Genomic DNA, 25,214 nt, shown 5'->3' with positions numbered 1-25,214 from the left:
CAAATATGTTCTATTATAGAAGCTGAGTTCCTGAGTTTTGTCATATGCACGTGTTGTGGTTTAACCCCAGCTGGTAAGTGTGTGCCACACAGCCGCTTGCTTTCGCTGAGAAAACTCATGGGCTGAAGTAAAGACCGCTTATTAGGTAAAGCAAAAGCCACATGTGGAAGCAAAGCAAAGCAAAAAAAACCCCACAAAGGTATTCATTTACCACTGCCCTTGGGCAGGCAGGTGCTCAGCCAGTCCCAGGACAGCAGGGCTCCATCATGCATAATGATTATTTGGGAGGGCAAATGCCATCGCTTCAAATGTTTCCCCCTTCCTTCTCTTCCCCCAGCATAATGTTCATGGTCTGGAATATTTCTTTGGTCACTTGGGGTCAGCTGTCCCGGCTCTGTCCCCTCCCAGCTTCTTGTGCCCCCCATCCTGCTCTCTGGTGGGGTGGGGTGAGCAGCAGCAAGGGCTGTGGCTGTGTGAGTGCTGCTCAGCAGTGCTGAAAACATCCCTGAACCATCAACACTGTTTTCAGCACAAATCCAAAATGCAGCCCCATAGTAGCTACTGTGAAGAAAATTAACTCTATCCCAGCCAAAATCTATTAACTGTATCCCAGCACAGCATACATCTGGCTGAGAGCGGCTCTTGCACACTGGGCTATAAATATATTATTTCCACAGGTCTAATGCATCCATTTTTTTTTTTCTGTATGAGTCTTGGATTTTCCTTTTCCTTAAAAGCATTGTTCTACTGCTGAACCAAAAGCTGTGGAAAAAACCAGTACTGAATATTCACATTTGAAATATGGTAGCCCATTCAAGTAAAAAAAGAGCTGCACCAAAGTACGTCCTATCTCTTTTCTAAACAATCTATATTGCAACTACTAATTAACTTGAATGTAATGAAAAGGAAGAAAAAAAATCATATGTTGATACTCAGAGTAATTAATTTAACTATTTTTGATGTCAATAAATTAACTTCTTATTTTTCTGTACATGCAGAACTTGAAGTGTCTCAGATTTAAAGTATTTTTACATGTGTTTTTTTCAGGGAGGGAGTGTTTCTATAATGACAATAGTTTTATATTCATTAGTGATTACTGGAAGTCATTGGATTGGTTTAAGAGATGCCAGTTGTAAGGAGGCTTTTTCTTGCAATGAAGGAAGAGAGTTTTCCATTACACACACAAGCATTGGAACAAGATGTAATCTGGAAACAGGAATAGAGCTAATGAGAGCAAAAAAGAAGCACAAGAAAGGAAAGGCGACCAGTGTTTTGCATTCTCGTTCAAATGGTGAAGAAGAACAAAGGAGAGAGCAAAAGTCAGATAAATCTTACTGGTAGTCAGTTTAAAATAAATAAAAGCAGCCTACGGAACAATGTGAATTTTGAATCATACTCGTTCCTGCTGTATTAGCATCTGGAAATAGTAAAACAGTACAATGCTTGGGGAAGGGCTAACCCTGCTGTGCAAAGGAAGTGAATTGTCCATCTGCCAAGGCCACCTACATCAGCAAGGGATCTGACCCTATGAAGACTAGCTGCCATGGGGCTGTGACTTTGACACCATCTTCAATTTGTAGTTCTATTGATTTTTCTCATGGCAGGAGATGTGAATAAATCTATTTAGAAAACTGGACACGCAGACCAGTCTTCTGTAACTGCTGCCCAGCAGTTCATTTCCCAAAGGCCAGCAACTATTCTCCAAGTTGCAACAAGGGGGAAAAAAATAATCTGCCATGTGCCTCAAGATATCAGAGAATAGTTGCTGGATCAAAGCAGTTACCTTAAGTAGCGTTTCATACCTTTGTTTGAAATTGGACTTGCTAACAAAGTCAGCGAAAGATTTTTTCATTGATTGGGTGTGTAAGTGTCGTTCCTCAAAACGTTCAGCTGTTTGTGAATTTTGGAGTGTCTTTTAAGTACCCTGGATAAACATCTAGGTGTTCAGGAATAAACTGCCTCCTGGGGAAATGAGCAGCTTGAGGCTTAGTGGTTATTCATGCCTGCAGGATACTTGTGAGATGGAGCATAGCAAGGAAACCCCCAACTTTGAAGAAGTCTTCCCGCTGGAGCTCTGTCCCTGGGCAGAAAGCCACACTTGGTAGGCGTGGCAGTGCTGGGGCTTGTCAGGCTGCTGTAATGAGCTTTCAGAGATTTTTCTGTCTCTGCACGCTCAGTCATTGCAGTAACTGATATCTGAATCTTTTGTTTATAACTACTGCTCAGTATCTGTACGGTCCCCCCAGCCCTGTAAAGTCCCTGCTTTACTAAGCAATAAATAATGCAGAGTGAGGCTGATATAGGTTACTGCTTGCCCATAAACTTTGTTCCCTGCTATAAAAACTGGTTTTAACAAAGACTTTATTAGGTTTAGTTTGGTGTTCTGCTTAAAAGCGGGTGTTGAAATATGTTGTTTTTTCTAAGGGCTCCAGGTATACTTTGGGAGGGAAGGAGAAAGCTAACTTTCAGGATTTGGAGTTGGGTGTCCAGATTCACAATTTATTCATCTTGCTGGGCTACTGAAGGCTGTAATTAAACCTGTTGGTACTTTGAAGCAGTTAAGTTATAAGCATTGCATGGTGAGCATTAAAATTAATATTTTTTATTTCTCATTTTGAGGTTCTCAGGTCCTAGTATCTGTTTAAAAAAATAATTAAGAAAATGTAGATCTTACATGACTGTTTTCTTCATCTCCCACTCATATCCTTAGAAAAGCAGCTAATAGGTTTTCTGCACGTTAGGAATGGCTTTTTTATTCAGGTCAAAGTTAATCTTGCTGTAGTTGGAAATGGATTATCAGGCATGGAGCCCTCCCCGTCATTGGGCGGGAGTTGGTGCTCATCAACTTTCTCACCATTTTTTAATTTTTTTCTTTCTGCTGATCTCTTGGGGTCCTCTTCTTAGCTATGAGCAGCAGCATGCCAATTTCAATTAACGTTTGCTTTAAAACAAATGTTATCATCCGCTTAGCACTTGTGACTTCCCATTTCCACCAGGGATAACTGAAGAGCGCAGAAGTATGGTTTTGTTTCTTTCAGCGTGATGTCACTGTGCATTGGTGAACATCATTAACCATTATCCATCTGTGGCATTTCTTCAGGTCCCTTGTGATTTAAAGGTCAAGCCAAGGCCCGAAGACTGAATTCTCTGTCTGAAATAAGGACATTTTCTTTCCCATAACAGATTAAAAGTCAAAGCCCATTGCTTTTAAAATGATACGCTGCTTTCTCGTTGAGACCAGCAGGCCAAGGCTTGCTCTCAAGGTTTTTGGAAAGTGCTGTACCGTTTGCAGGCCCGTAGAGATACTGATTACATTTGTGTGAATAAATGATGTTATTAGATTGCTGATTTTAGCAGAGGAGAAGGCAGCAAGAAAGTTTTGTTGTTTAAGCCTTTGAAAATGAAGTTACAGACACATTTTAAAACATAAATCAAAATAATTTATTTTGGAAATTTTGACACTTCTAATGCTTTCGGTCCTTCTTGCAGTTGTTGCTATGTGAAGTTGAAATAAATGTTAACCTTCTCTTCTTTTCTTCTTTTCTCTCTCCCCTTCACCATGAACCCCTTAAATTTCACCTCTAATTGTTTAACTCTCCCACTCCTGGATCCTCCTGTGTCTTGTTAGCCATACCTCAAGCACAGGGCTGTCTTAAACAAATGTGACAGTCCAAATAACTGTGTGTGCCCAAATGTTAAAACCTGGAAAAAACAAGTCAGAAAAATAAACGGTTCTTGGTCCAAAACAAATACGTACCCAGCTTGTTCCTGACTTTTCTTTGAAAATAAAGCTCCGGTTCCCTTTTGGCCTGAGCAGGGAGTAGGATATCTGGGGTAATGAAAAACAGGGAAGCTAAGGCTTTGTTTTACCCTTTTTATGAACGTAATGAAAAAACTGGGAAGGAGGCCACAGGCCCAAAACATATAAAGAGAGTGTTTCACGCGTGTGTGCTGGGCCAAATAATCATTTATTAGTGGTTCTTGTCAGTTCATAATTTTTCATGATTATTTATGCTGCCTAAGCTATATGGTACTGTAGTTAGCAGATCCATATTGCTGCGTTATGAACAATGAACCAGATACTTAAATGTATTATGTGAATTGTTTCAGAAACATAAATCATGACTCTTCCAAACAGGAACTCGGGGGCTTGTGTGTTGGATGATACCAGTGTTCTACCCAGCCTTGGAACTTGTTTTTAACAGGTGTGGTTTCCTTATGCTTTGGAGAAGATTGCCAGAGCCTCCATAATAAATAAAATAGAGAAAAAAAAAATCAAAAGCAAGATAAGGTGACTAGAATTGAATCAGTCTGAATTCACACCTGCAGGTGATCAAGGGGTATGTTTTTTGTTGGCTGCTGAAAAAGGATCATAAGGGCTTAAGAAACTTTTGAAATGGTAACTTCCAAAAGATATTAAGTACAGGTATTTAAGTGTGTTTTTGAGAAAACACTCTTCAGCTAAATCTTTAGGCGCTTATGAGGGCCTTACTGGATTTAGTAAATAGTTCTTGGTATTTTGCTTAGTATTATTCGTTTGTGGTTGGGGTTTAAGTGTTTATCTCCACTGAGGTGTTCATAATTCATTTATTATAAATTCCTTTTCAGCTACTTGAGGAAATTTTTATGTCACATTTGGAACAAGAAATGTAGAGTGTTGAAGAGTGAAGGCTGTTATCTTATTCACACGACAAAGGCATATATTATTCATACCGTAATACCCAAACTGCAGGAATTGATAGATGGGACATATATAGTCAACTCCCAAGAAAACTAAAATACATATTTTAAAAATAAACTGCTTTTTGAGTGGTTAATTCAAAATCAGATGGATTACTGTAAGATACTCTATGTGATTATTTTTACTGTTGGGACTCAAACTACCTACATACATTTTTCTCACTGAGTCTGGAAGTCTTAATGCATTTATTTTTCCTTCTGTTCAGGTGATTTAAAATGTGAAAAAGGGACCAGTAGATCAATAATTTAGTGCAGTCAGATGATAACTGTCTTAAACTGTTGGTTCGATTGTAGGATATTATGGAGTCTTACGTACTGAACAACTGCATTTAGATAGTGTAATCCATATTTAAAATAACTTCTAGTGGGAGGAAAATTGGCCATCGTGGAGGAAATTAACACCTGTGTCTGCACCTTTTATGTTCTATAGAAAGGTTTGGTCAGCATGGAAGAATATTGCAAGATTATTCCTTATACAGAGGAGTAGGTGAACCCCGCTTGGTGTTATGGCTACAGTGTTAAGAGTTTTTCTTTCACATAATTTACTCAACCACAGTAAAGAACTTAAAAGCAGAGCGATCTTAAATCATGGCTGTTGTACAGAAATTTATGGGCAAAAATATCCCAAATCCGGCTGACCAAGCCTCCTAAAATATTCTCAGCGAATGACCTAATTAATGATTTAGGAGGACATCTAGAAAAAGTCAGTGCTTTTACTGCAATAACATACCAGTTAGAGTGTAATTAACTTACTGGGTTTTGTGACCCTGTGAAGCAGCTAAACATCATGTCTCATATTCAGAAATGACGACTTGGTGCCTTTGCTGGCAAAGATTGCTTGTATCTTCCCAGGATGTCTGAGGCTGAGTGCCTGCGTGTTGAAGTTTTTCTTCATTTACTGCTCTGTTTTCAGGGGATTCAGACCATTTCTGCATATTTTTCAGAGACCAGGTACCAATCACTTTTTTGATCCATTAGGGATTCCATTGCAGGTTGTTCTTGCTGCAGTTACAGAACTGAGGAATCACGAGCTACTTAAGTTTGTGTTTTCTAAAAACTAATTTGTTTAAAACCGCAATTCTCATTTAAGTATCAGTATACAGTATCCTTAATAACTGACAGCCTGGTTCTTAAATTAAAGATGTGTTCCTCTGAAACCTGGCCTTCTCACAGGCTATTCCCATGAAAATCTGACCCTTGAATGTGATTGTTTTATTTAGAGAAGGAAAACGAGGAGATTATTCCCTTCTCTTCTTAGTTTTGTATTAAAATTTCTAATAGGTGCTGTCATCTGAAAAATGCAGCAAATTTTGAGACACCCTATTCATGTTTCAGGAAGACCCTTCTCCATATCTGCCACTTGCCAGCGTCCTGTTGGAGTGGATTTTCAATAATCTGGTTGTCTCATGAGGGGCAAAAGCAATACAAATGGTTCTCACTGAGATTTCTGTAAACCTTCTGTTTGTTTCAGTGAGTGATACTATGTTTAACTACTGTTTTAATACAGGTGATATACATACGTAGTTTAAGCAACCGTAACAACTGAGTAGGTGGCAAGGGTGTCATACAAGCCTTTATCGATCTGTTCAGCATTTGCTTTGAAGACACTGTGTTGACTTCGATTATAGCTGTTACATTCCCACTCCTCTTTAATCTCCTCTCTCTCAACCGGAGAAAACCTTTCCTAACTCCCAGAAAACTTCTCTCTGGCCCAAAAGATGTAACTTGTAGAAAATCATAGCATATACTGTATTTTCTCAGCATTAAGCTCAGAGATGAACATGACTGAAAATCAATATTGTGTTTGGCCTGCAGCCTCGTCATTTATTGATTTATGTGTCATTTGTCTCCATAGAAAACGCAATTATTGCTTAAATACAATACAGTATTTTGCTAATAGGATACAAATGTCACCACTGAGTAAAAAGGTCACAGTTGCATGTAAATGATCGTCAACACGATCTCATGCTTGTTACTGCCATTGTTTTGAAGAGGTGGTTAAGATACTGGAAATCTAGGCTTATTTCTGCTGACCCTAAAGGGAGTTCAGCTGTTGATTTAAGTGGCGGCAGCGATTCCAGTTCTCTGGGCTTACGGAGGTGCTTTGCACTTCAGTTTTACAAAGCACAGTCAAGGCAGATCACAGAGGTGACCAAGGATTTCCTCTACCTGATGCGGGGCCATTACACCAGCAGCCATCATCCAGCCCTTCCATTACTGGTTTGTGTTTAGGGGAAGCTGCTGTGGCTTTCTCACGATTATGGTATAAAACCTAAATCTTTACTCGCGTGCCTTGAATTCCCTGGGACCTGAGCAGTATGTAATACCTGGTGGGAGCCTGCTCCTTAGGAGCTCCTGACTGGCACAGAATGTTCAGTGTCTGCACCTCCCTTTTTTCTTTCTCCATCACTGCTATGACTGTGCTGAGTAGGGTCACTGCTCCTCAGCTGGAGAAGCGAAACAGAAGAGCTAAGTATGTGCGGACAAAATGAAAAAATACGATCAGTTTAAATATATTTTTGCCTGTATAGTTGGCAAATAGTCTTCTCTATCCTTCCAAATACACTTGGAAAGCTATAGCAACAATACCATAAAATAAATGTGATTATTTTTTTTTAACTTAGTCTGAACGTTTCATGGTGATTGCTCCATTGCAATCCAGCTTTTGTAATTTATTACAGTATCTAGTTTAGATAAGGAATCTCCCTGAAGTGGCAGTACACGGCGCTGTACTACAGAATATCTGCTGAGCAATAGAGAAGGAAAAAATTCTCATGTTGAGACTTTTTTTCTTTATAGCCTTGAACTTATTGAGGAAAATCCAAACATAGAAGAAAAAGAAGGAAAAACCAAGTAGGAATTTAAGAAAGATTGCTGAATTTTCTGGAAGACCTTACTGCCCAATGCCATGTAGACAAATAGGTTTTCACTTCTGTTCTAGTAGGATGTTTACTGGCCTTAATTCTTTCACATGGTAATGTGGTTATTGCTTGATAAATGTGTTTGTATCTTTAGTAAGAAGTTCAGTTTTCCCAAATGGACATAGAGAGGAAGTAAGTTAACAACAATTTGAAAAGAGGTTTGTAAACTCCAGTATCATCAGCCAGGTGGTCAAAGGCATGATTTTAAGGATTTAATTTTTAAAAAATATGTACTACTTAATTGAAAATGGTAGCGTTAAATAAAAGTTGTTTTAAACATTTCTTGTTGCTGATAAAGTTTAAAATGGGTTAGAACTTAAGATATTATGTAAGAAGTTTCTTTTTCATACATACTAGTGAAGTGATCCTCTTAACTGGGAGGTTTTATGTGGTGGTAAGCACCATGCAAGTGTATGTGTTGGAGGTCAAAGTGGAAGTCAGAATTATTGTAGACAGTATTTGACAATATTGTAACCCCTTTATATTTAACAGAACATCTCACAGGCCCTTGAATTACTTTTTTTTTTTTTTAAAATCAGTTTTCCTATGGCAGATAATCTGTTTATCAATGGTGTTGTGTAATTATCAATGAAAGAAGGAGATTACAATATTATCTTGAAGGCACCAGTTTCTGCACCACGTTATATGAACTGCAGGAGGCCGGCTCAGTTGGAAGTTGTGTTCTGATTTAAGAATTCTTGTTTCTAGATATCTCAAACTGAGGATACTTTGTTGTGCTGTAAAGAGTAGAACAAAGTCAGTTTAATATTTTTATTTAGGTTTGTCATGAAACTTTGTGGCAGAGGTTATATGGCAGAAGGAATATGATACGTTAGTAAGCCACTGAGTGACTGGTTCACCTCTTCTAGTCAAGAAGGACAGCTGCAGTGATGGGGAAGATTATCAGGGACAGTTCATTTCAGATTTCAAAAATACTCTTCACCTTTAAAAACTTTGCACTTCCTAGATGTAATTTTTAGTTCTGCATAGGCTGCTAGAAGAGTTAAAAAAGGAACTAGTGTTGGTAGGGATTTACTTCTATTTTGCCTTCCACCTTTGATTCAGGTGTATTTTTGATACGTTTTGAGATGTTCAGAGGCACTAGGTTTATGTAATGATAAGTAGCAATGTAATTCAGTCTAAAAAAACCCACTTGTGGAATAATTTTCATCAGGAAAACTTATGTATTCTGAATTTTTATTCCAATTTGAAAGAAAGCAACTTTTCAAAATATAAAATTTCTGCCCTATGTCAACCTCTGTTTACTTATTTGAGGAGCTTATTTGTGTGGGAATAGTCAGAAAGAGGAAAATAGCAATGCACGTCTTTTGGTTTTAATAAGGTTTGAAACTATTGAAGGGGTGTGGATGTGTATAACTCTTAAAGTGCATGTGCTGATTGTTATAGCCTGTTTAGAACCTGTTAGTGTGCTGAGAGCTCTGTTTCCCCTGTGTGGAATTCAGAAGAAAAGATTTGATCTTCAAACAATGAACAATACAGTGTCCTCTCAAAATAAAATTGAAGTGAGGTGTTGAAGTGTAAGTGTGAAAGAACGTTTTTTTCAAAACCTGTATTTATCAGTTCTTACAAAGCTTGAATTAAATAAAAATGTGGTTTAAATAAAAATTAAAAAAAATCTTTAAAAAAATCACTTAAGGAAGTACTGCTTAGTCACATAAATCTTCTATAATTCAGTTTCTCTTCCTTCTTCCTTTCACAATCTTTTTCTGCAATGTCCTAAGCAGATTTTTTAAAAAAGAAACATTACTGTGAATTAGTTGGCCTATAAATTACTGTGTACTTCCAACTTAGTCAACACTAAATGCCATTTTGTCTAATATTTTGATCAAAAAGTTAATATATTTACATCTCTAATCTGAACACAGAACACCCAGGTTTGGTATACCTTGTGTTTAGTAAGGGAATTTATATACATATAAAATACATGTACCATCTTCTAATAAAAGAGAATGAACCCAATTCACTTTAACCTTTGTTGTTCTGAATGAAATTTTCCTTTGTGAATAAGTATATTGACATTAATAACAGTATATTTATATAGAGCTCTGTGCATTTTCCCCCTCTCTCAGATGTTTGAGCTAAGGTACTTTTTTCCCAATATGGCTAATCTAAATAATCAGAAATGCCAACATTTGCAATTTAATGTACCGATTTTAACATTAATTTAAATTTTAAAGTACCATGATTTAATATCCTTGGAGGTCGTTCTGTTTGTTGTACATGTGGGTTAAAGATTTAATACGTGTGTTAATAAGCAGAACTGACAGTTGATCTTTTTTTGCTTATTAGCATCATTCTAGCTACTTTGCTCTGAAGAAAACTCTTGACTATTCAAGGGTCAGGAAAATCAGTGTTGTTGGTAACCCCGACTTTCTTTTGTTCCCTTGGCTAATTCCCAGGCTTCCGTTAGCTGAAAATATTTTAGCCTGTATCATGGATAATACTGGGCCTGTTCTTTGGGCTGGCCTCCTCTGCAGGAGGTATTACCTGCAGAGTAATTTTAAAACGTAAACAAAAAGACTTACCAGTAGAGCTCAGTTAGTATTTTACTGATCCAGTGACAATGTAGTCCATGGTCAAGTTCATATTTGTTGGGCTTCAGCCTGATCCCCTTTGTTAATCCTGCATCTCCTATCACTAGACACAGGAGAAACAGTGGCAGGATCCCGGCAGGGCACCAGATCTGAGACACCTAACATGCTCAGCAGCATGGTCCTGAGCTTTGGCTGCAGCATTCAGAATGCCCGGTGTGATGTTTTCTTTTTATTTTCTTTCTCAAAGTTGTATGATATAGCTAAGTGCATGTTTGAGATCTTACTATTGAAATAAGATGTGAACTTCATCTCAAAATAATAAATATGCAAAATGATAAATTGATGGGCAATTAATTCAGTCTTCAGATAATTGCTGTGTTCTATCTTGGCCTTTGAGGGTAAGCTTATCAGTATTCAGCACGATCTTCTTAGTCTTTATTTGTTAACCAAACAGACTTTTATTAAAACCATTTGTTCTCTCTCTCTCTCTCTTTTTTTTTTTTTTTCCCCTTCCCTTCCCCTGTTCTTTTCTACATCAGATTTGAGCTAATTCAAATCAAGGAGGAAGGTGGCTGAGACCCTAAAGTCAGTAGCTTCTTGTTTTCCTCTCAAGGGTGATATTATTCCAGTGGCTGTGATTCTAATTGCAGTAGTATTACACACCATGAAAGCAGCTTCAGGCCACCTGGGACTCTGCAGTTTTTTTTAAAAAAAAAAACCCTAACCAAACAAAAACCCAAACACACAAACCAAATCCCCCCCACACTAGCTGCTTGAATTTTCTGAAGAAATCCATAGACAAGCCTGTATAAGTCCTAAAGCACTGATTTTCTCTATTAAATGGCCAAAGGGTGCTTTACAAATGTATTGCTGCACTGTTTTGAATTCAGTTTCCAAATGGATGTCAAGTACTGAGGAAGATAATTCCGTGTCAGAAATACTGAATCCTTTAAGAGCTTTTCTGTGGCCAGCTGTTGTGACTTTCCTAAAGGGGAGCCAGCCTGGAAGTAGCTTCTCTGCCTATTGGCTACTGCAATGTCAGTAACATTGATCTGATAAAAAAAAAATATTCCAAAATATAGCCCCTATGTGCAGGCTTGCACATGCACACAGAAACCCCCCCAAACCAGGCAAGTGTGAGCTCAATTCCAAGGCTTCTTTCCCCAGTATCTTTTCATTATTGCTGTTTCAGTTGCACCTGATTTTTATAAAGGATAAATATATTTTCGTATATTTACTAAACATACATATATTTATATATATTTCCTAAAAATGCTCTACCTGTATGAATCAATGGTTAAATGTCTCCAACAGAAAAAGTTGTCACAGCTTACGTGAGAGGAACATTCAGGCACTACAGTTTGGTTACCAGTGCAAGACCAGCCCGGGCTGCAGCCACGCTGGTGGCTTGTGTGGCTGTGAGCGTTGGCACTGGCTGCTTGTGGGATCAGCTCTGGGTCCAGACAGTGTAGAAATGGGGTATCAAAATCACAGGGATTTCTTTTCTACGTTAAAGAAAGAAAAAATTCTATAGAAATACAGGAAAACATATTTTGAAGCTAGTGACAAATTTTACTTTGGAGCTATGGGTGTCGGGGTGCGATGTGCATCACCTTTCTTGACTGTTACAGGACCAACATTGCATTACCTTCCCTGGTTATTGGCATGCCTGTCTTTTTGGGTGGAAAGCATGGCAGCCATTCCAAACACTTATAAAAATATAGGTGTATATATGTATTGCTCCTCATCTAAAAACCTGAACTTTCTAAAAAGAGGTTTAAAAAAAAAATTAAAAAAAATTGCATTTGGCTTTCAGGTTAATAAACTTTTCATTGTCTGCTAGGGATGATTGCAAAGCTTTTCTGAAGTTAGCTGAAAACAGTGAGGACATCAATGTCAAGACTCTATGTCATTCAAGACTGGTTGCTAGAATCTATTAAACTAGATTGTGATGGTTGCTGTGGTCCTACCTGTTGTTCCCCTATGGATGTGATATTGCATCATCTGGTGGGATGTATTTAAAGGAATTCATAATCTTAAGCAGGGTCAGAAGAAGCTGAGCAAAATTATGTATGTGAGGGAGAACGTGGGAATGTCAGGAGTTATTCATGCGGAGGTCTATGGGAATTAGAAATGGAAGGTGTAACACCTTGGTTCATACTGTTAATTCTGTCACAGTGAACTGCTGCAGTATTTTGAAACCATGCACTGTGTTGATACAAAAACAGTCTATGCTGATAGTGAAATCAAATGCATAATGGCTTGATTCAGCAAACAACTTAGGCATCTTTGGAGCTGCAAGTGTGGGTGGTGTTAAGATAAATCAATGTATGTCTGTCATAATTTGTCCTTTGTTAGAATAAAAAGCGAAAAACCATTAAAATATAGTTCTATTGATTGTACAGTTAAATTTAGAAAAAAAATATTGTGCCACTGATGACATAATCTCTACCTGAGTGACATAAATGTAATTTTCTTTGAGTAAAGTACTTATTTTGAAATACCTTCTAACATGTTGCTGGTAGAAATCATCTTCCATGGATCTCTACATTTGGTTAAAATTTCATACCAACTTAAGTGTTTTTCTCAACGGGAGGCAATTCAAAACAAAAATGGAAGAGAAGACAGCAAGGCAAATTTTTGCAGTGTACCCCATAACACCCCCAAAGGTTCTCTCATACCTTTTTCATGATGTCATTGGGTACAGCTTGTCTGTATCTGACTGTGAGCTCTACCTGTATCTGAAACCTCCACCACAAACAGAGGTTTCTCTAAGATAAATTATCTTCTGTGTTGAAAACAGCACAAAAAGTCATCTCCAGCAGTGTGAGAAACAGACTCTTCCCTCTTACAGTGCTTGGTGAGAGCTGAGAACACCACAGAATACTGCAGGCTGTTCAGGAACATGAAAGATTTGTGCTTTTCTCCTTTTTATTTATTGGTTTTTAAATCTGCATTCATTCTTGCAGCTGCAAGGCTTATTGTCTGCATTTGTTTCACTTTATGTTTTTTCCCTTTAACTTATGTTTCCCATTTCATAAAGCCCTACTTTCTGTATTAACTATTTTGGTGATTTTGGTTTGGTGTTTTTTTTTTTTTTTTTTAAATCTTATTGCCTACTGTTCTACCTTCCCTGAATTGTCTACTCTGTTTTTCTAGTGCTCATCATTCTCCTCCTGCTCCACTGTTGCTGTGCTGTTACAAAGCTGCTACCAAAATGGCAAAGAAGAGGGCAGAGGGAACTAGCCAGCAGTGAATCAGGCGATGAAGCGTGCACTGGTGGTTACAGCAGTAAACTTGGCTGCAGGGCAGGAGGTGGATGCCAATGACAAATGGCCAATAGATGACAGTTTAAAATCTAGTGAATGAAGTTAACAAAGTTGTTTTACAGCACTGTGCATCTGCGGTTACAGCTAACTTCATATCATTCGTTTTGGTGTCATGTTTATTGCTGACAGTCTTTTGATAGAGTTGAGGGCAGGATGGTCAGCAAGACATGCCATCTTTAAATGGCGCCACTAGACACATTTAGTCTTTTTCTCCTCCTCTTTGTTACGCAAAGTATTTGGCTTATATGAAGAAATGTATCCGGGTGCCAAAAGGAGGTCTGTTTTGTAGAAGAATAACATCAGCATTCTCCCCACCCCCTTCCCAAAAGTTCAATGGATGGTGCCATTTGTACCTTTTTCTAAAAGCAGTTTGGTAAGGTGTGCTTGGACCTATTCTGTACAGAGAAAGTCGAAGGTTCTTTAATTACCAAAATCTGACAATGGTGACCAGATGTGAAGATCTGAGCATGTACCCACGCAAAGGACTTTAGAAAAGGGTATTTGAAAGATTTCGTGTCCGTTCTTCGCTGTGGTAGCTTGCAGTAGTGGTTTATACCATTTTGAACAGCATCAAACACTAGAATAAAACCGGGTAACTGCTTTGGGGTAGCCATTCACCAGCATGAAGTTCTATTGACGTTAGTGTTCCTTCACTACTTCTTCAGCAGCGATGTTACTTTTAGTCCAAGTAATGGAATTACCTTCTGGTAAGAGTGCAGTAGCAGTGAGAAGAAGCAAGCCAAGACACTTTATTTGGCTCTAGCCAAGCACAGACAATTTTCTACTTCTTGGAGCTCTGTACAAGTTTGTGAGCAATAATTCAGTCCTTACTTTAAAAAATGCTCCACCACTACTTTGTACAGATTTAATACGTATGAGATATATATCAAGGAAAAAAAATGTATTAGACAAGTACAACTCTCAGATTTCTCAACACTTAACATAAATAATTGCTGCACTATGAAGATTTAAATGGGGATTGCCACTTTTATAATGAATTCTTTTTTGTTTCATCCTCCTTACTAATTGAAAATGGGCTTTCAATGCAGGATGCTTTGAAATTGTGTGAAGAGATGGAATTGGAAACGAACTTAATTAACTACAAACTGTCCAAATCAATCAGTGTTTCACAGTGCCTTTGTAATGTACAGAGTTCATAATTTACTTGGGATTTGCCATAATACATATGCCATAATTGCAAAGTAATCATGCTGAGAGTGTACAAAATTTAGTGTGCTCTGATGCTCTATTGGGATGAAATGTCTATGCTTCCACACACCGTACTGGATTGTATTTTTCCATTAACCAAACAGAGGACTTCTATAAATTAGGACACTTCTCCAAGTCTGGCAGGGCTTTCAGATGTTAATAGCTAGAGAGAAAAATTCAATGTCCAAGCAATCTGGCATTTCAAATGGTGTGTGTTCTTGCTACACTGACCGTGATGTTTGCAGCATGGAAACCTTAAGCTGATATAACAAGATCACAGAAAATATATATCATCCAAAAATGCTTTGCAAAATTTTTATAGGTTTCCAGAAAGTTTTTTGTGGAGTAAAGCTTTTTCTGAATCAAGTATGGAATAGCTCTGTGCATTATTTTCTAGCGGGGTCAAAAGTGACTACTATGAGGCAAATTTTCTTGAGTTTGTATTTGTCCTTTTCCACTTCCCAGACACATGTAGTCTTGAGGTACTGTATCTGATGAACGGGGGTTGTCAGTGATCTCAGACAAAGTATTTGACCTTCCATATCACATACTTTGTGTATGTAAGGCTCATTCAGGTGTCATTAATGATGTGCCACCACAAACTTGAAACAGCTTTTCTTTTGGGAGCCTGATGTGCGGTTGTGGCTGACTGACCTGTTGAAGTTCAGGGACCCCCACACAGAATGGAAGGTGTGCACGGTCTTCAGGAATGTGCATCTTCTATACTTTGTATTTCAAGGGCCGCTACCAGCTGCACATTCATATAATTATGCTGTTCAGGGTTTTATTCCAATCCTAAGCTCTATTTGTGTTCTAAACAAAGTCCCAGAAAGAATTCTTCGTTACTCCTGTTTAGATCGTCATTATTGTGCAGGGGAAGTATTTTGTGTGCCTTTTTAAAAGCATCGCTTTCTCTTGTCTACGGATTTTGTAAAATGATTTGGTTTCTCGCAAATTGGGTAACTTTTTAAAAAATAGGACAGTGCTTAGGTTTGTCTTTGTGCCTTGTGAACACTTTCTTGATTCTGCCTGTACGGTCATTATGCTTACATTTTCAGTGTTCTTCCTAGAAACTTGTGAATTCTTCATGCATCTCTGCGTTGCTCAGATTACTTACCTGGTAAGGTAACCCATGGTAGCTATGTCTGGCTTACCCCATGAAAACTTACTTGATTTGAGCATTTTGCAGCTTGGAGATTCCTCTGCATGAAACTGAGATCTTCTAGAAATTTGATTCCTACTAGAGTACAGTATTCTTCAAATCTCTGTAATGTAAGCTCGTTGAATTGAATTTTACACGTTTATATAAACCTAGTGAGTGAGTAATATTCGGATAAAAGAAGGGGGAGATGACTGTTTTATAATCCTTTGTAGCTCTGCCTCCATCCACGAATAGACCAAATCCTTGCCTGACTTTCTTTGAATTTACTGGCTTGATCCATGAATATCTTAGCTGCAATAGCATGGGGAACCTCTTCATTTTTGTCACTCTTCTTGTTTCTTTTTACTTCTCTGTTTCAAGCTGTGCTGTGTCTTGTGCTTTAAAAGACAGTGTTTTGAGGTGGGGGTTAATGAGAAGTCTCTGTTAAGAACTGTAACGGAGTCCTTAGTATGGAAAAAAAGAAAGCTAAAATAATAAAAGCTAGCTGAAGGAACTTGAGAAGTATGTCTCCTCTTAACAAAAATCTCATTGGCTGACAAAATTCATTCATCTTGAATCCTCCAGGGGCCTTTGCTAGAGGGTCAGAGATCCTTCTTCTCTGGAGAAGTCTGTTTAACTGTGACACAGCCGTTGATGATAATCTCTGGCCGTAGGATACGGGACTCCTAGGAATGTGGGCACTGCTGAGTTCTGGCCTTTCTGTATCAGAGTATTTTCAGTTTGCGGGTGATTTATTCTTTTATTCCTGACACTGATGTAATAGCAAATCTATCACATCAGAGTAATCAGGTTATTTGGCTGGTATGAAACCCCTCTGTCCTTCTCAAAGAGTAACTTCTGAGAATGGACCAATAAGCTGCAGCTGCACAAGAGTTTCAACACATAGTAAACCAAATGGATCACTGCAGTCTGATCAGCACATGCATTTGGATTGTAATGAATTTTTCGTCTCCTGTGTGTGCATCTATGTAGGCATTGTAAACAACTAAAATAAGCAGGATAAAATTTTCAATCGGCAACTAAATTCAAAGAAAAAACCAAACAAGTAGCAATGCCTGTGGCTGGGGATCTTCTTATGCTCTTCAGTCTTTGTTTGTACCTGGGTGTTTTTAGCCATGTGTTCTTGTGACGACATCGAGCTTTAGGTTTAATAATAATTTGCTTTATTTGCATTGGTGAGGCATTCCTCAAAATATGCACATCCTTTCCCATATCTCACTGTGGTAGCCTGAATGAACAGAGATTTTTTTGGTCTGTAAAAAGGTTTTCATCAGTATCTTAGTTTCAGCAAGGTGTGTTTGGCATAGGTGAAAAGCAGGGCAGAATGTGTGCCATTGGACATTCTCACTAATGCTTTGTATACTGGCTCAGTATCTCTCTACTTCTACTAGAAGTATTCCACATGAAGCACCTACAATCAGCTTTTTTTTTTTTAACTGCATTTCAGAGAAAAGTTATCAACTTCTGTATGCCTTTCTCATTTGCCAGCTTGAAAAATGAGATCTATCCCAGTTTAGGGTAGAATTTCTTGCTTTTATTCTCTACCTATTTTACCTTGAACTGTGGAGTATATTTCCTTTTATTTCTACCTTTCAACCATTGAATTTATATTATATATATCTGTATATATGTAAAATACATATATAAAACCTGCTCTATTCTAACAATGCTTTCTCATATCAGCCCATTTCATTAGCATTGCATCTACTGTGTATGTCAAAGAAATTGATGAAAATATTAAATAATTTCGTAGCTCTTAAGGGATTCCATTAGGAACCTTTTGCTTTCAACAAATACATTTTCTTCAGCTCAACCACTTGCTTTATTTACAGTTCTCTGTAAATCTTTCTCATTTCTAGCTTTCCATTCAAATGTTGTGATGAAGTTCAGTGTGAAGCTCTGCCATGTCTTCTAAAAAGTCACTTCTTGGATTAATCTGCCTTGTTCTGTAATTGATTAATTGCCTGTTAAATTTTTTTCTCATCTGCTGCCTCTATATCTTCATGCTTTTGCTTAAAAAATTGTAGAGACATTCACCCCCTCCCCACACGCAAGTCTGGGCTTCCATTTTTATTTACAGATTCAGCAGCTGCTGTTCTCCAGCTATACAGCTGTTAAATTCCAGTAATAGATCTGGGATATAATTATTTTGGGATCAGTGGTGTAATATGCTGCCTTTTTTTCACAATTCTGGGATGGAAACTATTCTTTTCTCCAAAGTAATGTGTGCTGGACTCTTGCTGCTACTTCTAGTGTACCTACAAGGTACTAGAAATGTAATGAGTTACACCACTTATGTGTGATTATGGCTGGCATACATGTTCCCATAGGCTTTGTTGTTTTGGTGGAGATGTTTTGTTTTGTTTTTATTTTGAAAGAGACAGAGAATGTGGATTTCCAGAGCATATTGTTGCCTCCATTTTGGTGTTCATGGTTCATTGGGCCCTAAAAGCAGGAAAGTCAGAAGCACTGACAGTCACAGTCAGTTTGAGGATTCAAATTTTGCTCAGGTAGCTTGTGAAGTTGTTTGGAAAGTGCATGGTACTGTGCAAGAAATCAGTTACTCATCCAGCAGCTGTGAGTGATGGCAGAAAGCTGTAACTTGGAAAGGTATAGGCAAGGTAGCGCTGTTTCTGAGTATGGGCTTCAACACCCATACTGCCAAACCCCACTTGCAAGATTGTGCCATGGTCTCAGGTGGATGAAAGTCGTGCAAAGTCAGTATTGCCATGTGCTGTGGAAATTGATACCAAATCTTGCAAATTTGCAGAACCTGCAGTAATAATACTTGTTAGTGACAGCAGTTCAGGATCTACTGGAAACGAAGAATACGAAGAGTACCGTGTACCGCTATATGCTTGTCACACTTAAATACATGCTTATTGCAGTCAGCTGCCAATTCCTGGCCTGTTTTGTGTGTTATATAAGTTATATAAGCATAAGCTGTGGTATACTGACACTATGGAATTTGTAAGTGATTCTTGTGTTTATTATTGGAAATTCTGAGGGTGACAGGACTGCTAACCTAATTGAAAGGGTTTTTTTTGCCTGAGTAATTTTATGGACTATGTTAACACAGATTTGATTTCTTTGGCTGGTTTTAAACAATCTGTATATATTGCTTTGCCTTGTTATTTGGGGAACAGGATGCTGTTTTAGTCACTTGTGTAGATTGCTTTGATATTGTCACAGACCCCTTTGGTAACAGCAGTGGCCTCCTTGATTGTGTTCTGTTAGAGGAGTACAGGAAAATAGACCTTTGTTTTGCTTATATGCAAGGGGAAAAAATAAGAATAATGCACTCAGACTTGCTGATTTTTCAGAGGAAAAAAGTGTTTTCTAAAGTATCAAACAACAATAAAATAAGAAAATAAACTCTTGTACTGCAACAAAAATGCTACTTGCAGGGCTAAAACGTATCCTCCCACCCCATATCAGTACAACCTATCAGGCTACATAATAGTTGTGCTATCTAATTTTTGTCCTCTTATTTTCCCCTCCCAAGTTGTCCTGCTATGTAATACAGCATCCCCTGTCAAGGGTGGGAAAAGATCCAGGAGAGAGTTAAGAAGCTAATGAAGTAAGGCCTGTCTGATTAACAGCTGGAGACTAGGCTGCCACCCACTAACAAAAAGGAGTGAGGAACCAGAGAAGGATCGTCCAGTCAGTCACATAAGTTATTTCCACAGTAACTCAGCCTCACTGAAGAGAAAACAGATTGTAGCCATTCTTTCCCTCCTTTCCTCCATCAGCTTTCCCAAAGCTGCGCTTTCTATTAACGTGTGCTAAAGGGACCATGTTCTTTACAAGGACAATTCATAGTTCAGTTTATATCCCTTCTTTTTTATAGCAAGAATTCTTCCAGGATGCAAATCTTGGGATGAAGTTCTTTCTTACCTCCTTCGGCATCTGCAATTTTTCCTGAGATCGCAGGAGGGTAAATGCCCTCTGCAAATGCTCCCAAGATATTCCATAAAACTTCTTGCTTATTCCATGGCTTGACATGAAGACTGGCTCGTATCACTGTAGCAGATGTGCCTGACTTCCTTTTCTTTCTGATAAAAGATAGTCTGTGGTAAGGAAGATTTTGATGTTTGGGGAACTGGCAGGTACCACCTATTTAGAGAAGGGGTATAAAGCTGGGTGTTAATGGAACTCCAGTTAGTATCTCTTCCTGCCAGTGACAGCTCTTTGCAGTGCTTGCATTGCTCTGGGCACACTAATTTGGCCTTGAAAATGCCCAGTTGAACAAGCTGGCTTCAAGTGATAGAATAATGAGCACTTCTCATAGTCCAGCCAAGATCATTATGCTTGGGGTATTCCCTCCAGATGTTCACCAAAATGTGCACATACCTCTTTTGCCAGCTAACCGTATGTCAGGAGCAGGGCCAGCAGGGATTAGCTGGCAGCATGGAGTCAGTAAGAACTGGACTGGCTGGCTGGAGCAGTATGCAAGGAAAATGAGAAGTTAAATATCCAGTAAGTGTAATGTAAAATGCTGTCCAGAGAGCAGAGGTCAAAAGAGCCAGCAGGCACAGACAGGGGATTGTGGGGCTGCCAAAGAGAACTGACTGTTCAAGGTGTGTAATTCATAGTTAGTAGTAATCACTTTGCAAGCTGTCTGGACAGTCAGGCCAGTGACAGCTGAACGGACACATAGCTGGGACTGAGCCCAGCCTGCAAGCTCAGGGAAGTTTCCTGGGAAGCGAGAACTGGCCACTTTTTAGATAGACAGTAAGGTGGCACTTATTGTGATATGGGCAACAAGCTGTCCAGCTATTAGGAACTGCCAGCTGTCTTCACTTCAAGTGTGGCATTGATGCCACCACAAATATAGAAACCAGGCTTTGCCCCTGATACCAATAAGCCTGAAAACATGAATATTTGGAATATGTAGTGTCATAAAGAAGTAGGTCCCTGTTTACTACAACACTGAGCTAAGTACTTGGACAGGTGAGTGTTCCCGCTGGCAGTCAGTGCAGCCAGTAAGCAGACATTTTGGTGAGCAGGCAACCGAGCACTGCTGTGCATAGAGAAGTTGTTATTGAGTTAAGTAATCTTACACCCGTAAAGGATTTTTTCATCACTTATCAAGAAACAAGAAGTACATAAAGATGAGTTTCATCAGAGGAACGTTATTGCTGGAAATCCTTTTGTCTTTGAGTCTAATGTATGAAAACAGAGACAACGCTGCCTCAACAGAACAAAACAGAAAGCTGGCTAATGCCCATAAAGCTTCCAGACACTGCTTTTTAGTCCTCAGAGCCCCAGAAACAGATGAAGGGCAATTCAATTGCTCTTAATCATACTCCACTGAATACATGTTTTATTTCAAAAAGCCAGCTGCTCTAAATGCCATTGACAAATACAATAATAATGTACTAGTGTTAGTGTCAATGTAAAACTGTACACCATTTTATGGCTTGTAAACATCAAATAGTTCATTTTGATATACAAAGGAAAAGCTGACTGGGTTCAGCAATGATGTGCAGTTTGTTCCTTAGATTTGTTTTTAATGCCAGGTTTGTTGGTGCAATACAACTTCAAAGAACAGCAATAGTTGGGTGTTGTTTTGGTTGTGGTTTTTTTTTTTTTTCCCCCTAATGGGCAAAGCTACACAAAAGTACTATTCTTTGAGATTAAAATAGATGTTTTTCTGAAATCTTACATATTTCATATTAAGCTGTTGCCCTGGGGTGGGTGGTGGGTGGGGTGGATTTCTTAATGAAAAGGAACCTGCAAGATGAACACTGCAGTTGTGAATGGTTTTGTATTTGTTACAGTGCTGTAAGTACACATGTGTGCAAAAATATGTATATAGGTTTAAATATACAGCTGGATTGTCTCTGTTCTACTCTAGCTGAACGTTTGTACTTTCAGAAACAAAGTGGCAATAATAGTCAACGTCCTCAGTAGGTGACAATCTCTTATGAAGCCCTTCTGTGGATCAGTGCCGGTGCTGTAGGAGCTGTAGACATTGGAACTCAGTGTTCCTGCTGCACCATTGAGCACAAAAAAGCTAATTTTGCAGTTTTCCTGTTAGCAAAACTGAATTCTGACCAAAACAAGTTCCTTTAGGACATTTTACCTTTCTGGCCCTTTGCATCAGAATACTAATACAAACCAGAGAGCTGTCTAACCTATATTCTGTCCCTGAAAGTGGACAGTAATACGGGGTTTGCTGGGAGTTGTTTAAAGAGAAAATGTGTAAGGAATATGGCAGCTTTGTCAGGTTTTGATTCTTGCCAGTCTTTCCTTAGCTGGGGATTGTATGTATTCAGACCGTCATGCTTAACGTGGACAAAAACATAGCTGCTGTTCTTAAATTATAATCCCTTTTTGAACCTGTTAATACTTTTTGAACCCAGTAATACTTCAACAGCTTCTTCAACAGCCCAGGGCAGCAAGTTCCACGATTTAATATGTATATCATGTTGACCTTTTTCCCCCCACTTTTTTTTAAATTGGCTACTACTTCATTTCTGATCATGCCCTGTGTGCTGTATTGTGAAAAAGTTAAATGTGTCTGTGCTCATTTTCTTCAAACTGTATGTGATTTTACACATTTCTATCAGATTCCTTCCATTGTTCTCCCCTTTCTTAAAGACTCTGGAACAGGAACAGAGTGAATCTCCACCTGCTAGTGCTCACTCCAAAGCACACTCAAAGTCAGTGTGTCAGTGACTTCAGTTGTTGGAGGAGATAATGTGGAGTAAGGTCTGGGAATCTCTGAGTAGCGGTGTTTTTATTCATACCAGTTGGAATATTTCTTTTGTTTGGATTAATGGAATAAAAAGCATAGAGAGAGAAAAAAAAAAAAAGAGAAAGGATATTTACAATTTAGTAGAGCATGCAGAAGATTTTAGAGTGGGGAATTTACTCTCACAAAACCAAGACAAATTATAAAAAAATTTCAGGCTAATGCATATTTACACCCTACAGATTTCATAATAGCATCCATATAGCACAGATTCACAATGATCTTTTAGAAGAGTGGTTCCAAATATTTAAATGTTATTTTTTTCAAAAATCAAATAATGATTTTTTGATTTGGATCACATTTTGACTGCAACTATGGAAGGGATATAATTATTCTAAGTCCAGAGTCTAAGTCCAGGTATAAGTCAGTGTTCCCTAAAGAAATTGGGGGGATGACCCTAACAGCCACTGTTAAGAACACATATGAGGATAAACAGAAAGCACTTAGTAAACATAAAGGATGGGGCAAATGGGTAAATTGGATAGTTTAAACAAAAAAGCAAGAGAAAATTGAGGAAAAATTGTCATTGGGTGACTGCCTGCATCTCAGCTAAAAGATTTTAAAGTATTTAAGGAGCAGAGAAACATCACAAACTGCAGACAAGAAAATTATGGGGATGGTAAACAATGATTTTGTATGTTTCTTACAATACCAATGAAATGTGTGATGACAGCCTCATTCAGAAGTAGACCAAAAGTACCAAAGGATGTTCAAAGATATTCAGGTGGGAGACTGAACATGTAAAAAAAAATGTATAGTTCTTCATAAATTATTCTTGATTGGCTTTATAATAAAGAGATTTATCACTAATTAATGGTACACTTGTGGACTGACCACAAGTTTAAAGCTCTGGCATCTAGACAGAATTACTGTCTTTGCTGTGTTGGTAACTGAGGGGGATGTCATTCAGCAGACAGTGGGTGATCAGCTCTTGCATGGAGATGAGGGTGACTGGCAAGGAGAAAATCGAGCTCATGGATTCTGCTGTCAGCCAGTTCTCTGTCAGCATGTCCTGCTCCCTCCAGAGATGCTGAGTCTTCGTTAAGTAGGGACAGTTTATTGATTATAGGTTATTTAGTTGATTCTGTGCCAATTAGCTGCGATGACAAAAGGATTTATCTAGTTTTAACAGTTTATGCACCCTGCAGAAACAAATGCACACTGAAAATCAGCTGGGAGAGATGCCAGTGTGAGGGTGGTGAGGCACTGGCACAGGCTGCCCAGAGAAGCTGTGGATGCCCCGTTTCTGGAAGCACTCAAGGCCAGGGTGGATAGGGTTTTGGGCAACCTGGTCTGGTGGAAAGTGTCCCTGCCCCTGGCAGGGGGCTTGGAACTGGATGATCTTTAAGGTCTCTTCCAACGCAAACCATTCTACGGTTCCATGATTTTGGTCTCTCTGTTGGGTCAGTAATATTATCTAAGCAGGCAATGCTGAAACCTTCAGTAACTATGCAGAATTTCCCAAGTGGTGGGAATCATTTGTACGTGAAAGGGCAGTGTATGTTAGTGGGTGAATTTCTGCTCTCCCAGTGACTGTTGAATTAAACAAAGTCCCTGGACCTCTTCTAGGCCAACCCCAGCCTGCAAGCTCAGATTTAGTAGTGAAACATTGTGGTGTTGTGAGACAGTAATATCAGGAAAAGGATGTTTAGATGCTAAATATTTTATAAGAAAATAAATTCATATCACTGAATTCCGTATTAAATTTCTCATGCAGTTTACTGCCATTCTCTCAGAAAACATTACACATTCAACCGAATCTTGTAAGAACTGTGATAGAATTAGCAAAGAAGCTTGTTTTCATTATTTCACTCATTTTACTTTATCACATCATTGTCTCAGTAATTGTTAACCAGTTCATTTAAACTAATCAACTATTTGTTATGGTCATTCTTAGTTCGGTTTAGCTTTCTCTTAGGAATCCCTCAGTTCTTTAAGAAATTGACTTGAGCTAAATGCCTTGAATAGCAAGAATGGAGAAGGAGCGTTGAGGCCAGTGAATATTCCTTGTACTGCCTTGGGCATTTATGAACTGTAACTTCCACTGAAATTAGGAGCACTACGGAACTGAACTGCAGAAATAAATGTGTCACTGCAGCTGCAAAAAGTAACCCTTTCTGTGTCTAGTAGGACTGCAGCGGGGTGGGCCTGTTCAGCAGCAGCAAATGTGGCACTTGGCATGGGAGGAGGAGGAGGTTTCATGAGCGGTGTGAAAGTAATACCCACTGTTTGGTCTTATGTTCTGCTCTCTCGTGTGGAAGAACATCAGCTGGGCTGTGAGTAAAGCTTGCTGCAAATGTGGTTGACAGAGGAAAACATATTTTACCTCAAGTTTTAGAGAGGTCAAAGCTCTCTGGTAACTGTTCATCTCCTATTATTTCTTGAATGCTTGCAGTACATAGTATAACGTATTGAAGTGACACAAAGCAGCTGTGCTAGTAGGTGCAGGGAGACAATTTTTGTATTTTTTTTTTTAATTAGGACTTTCAAATTGGAGTTTCTTGATCAGATTAAGCAAGTTTTCTAGAATCCTGTCAG

This window comes from Falco punctatus (assembly GCF_963210335.1).
Source record: "Falco punctatus genome assembly, chromosome: 8".
Taxonomy (NCBI): domain Eukaryota; kingdom Metazoa; phylum Chordata; class Aves; order Falconiformes; family Falconidae; genus Falco; species Falco punctatus.
Note: the sequence above shows the minus strand (reverse complement) of the source record.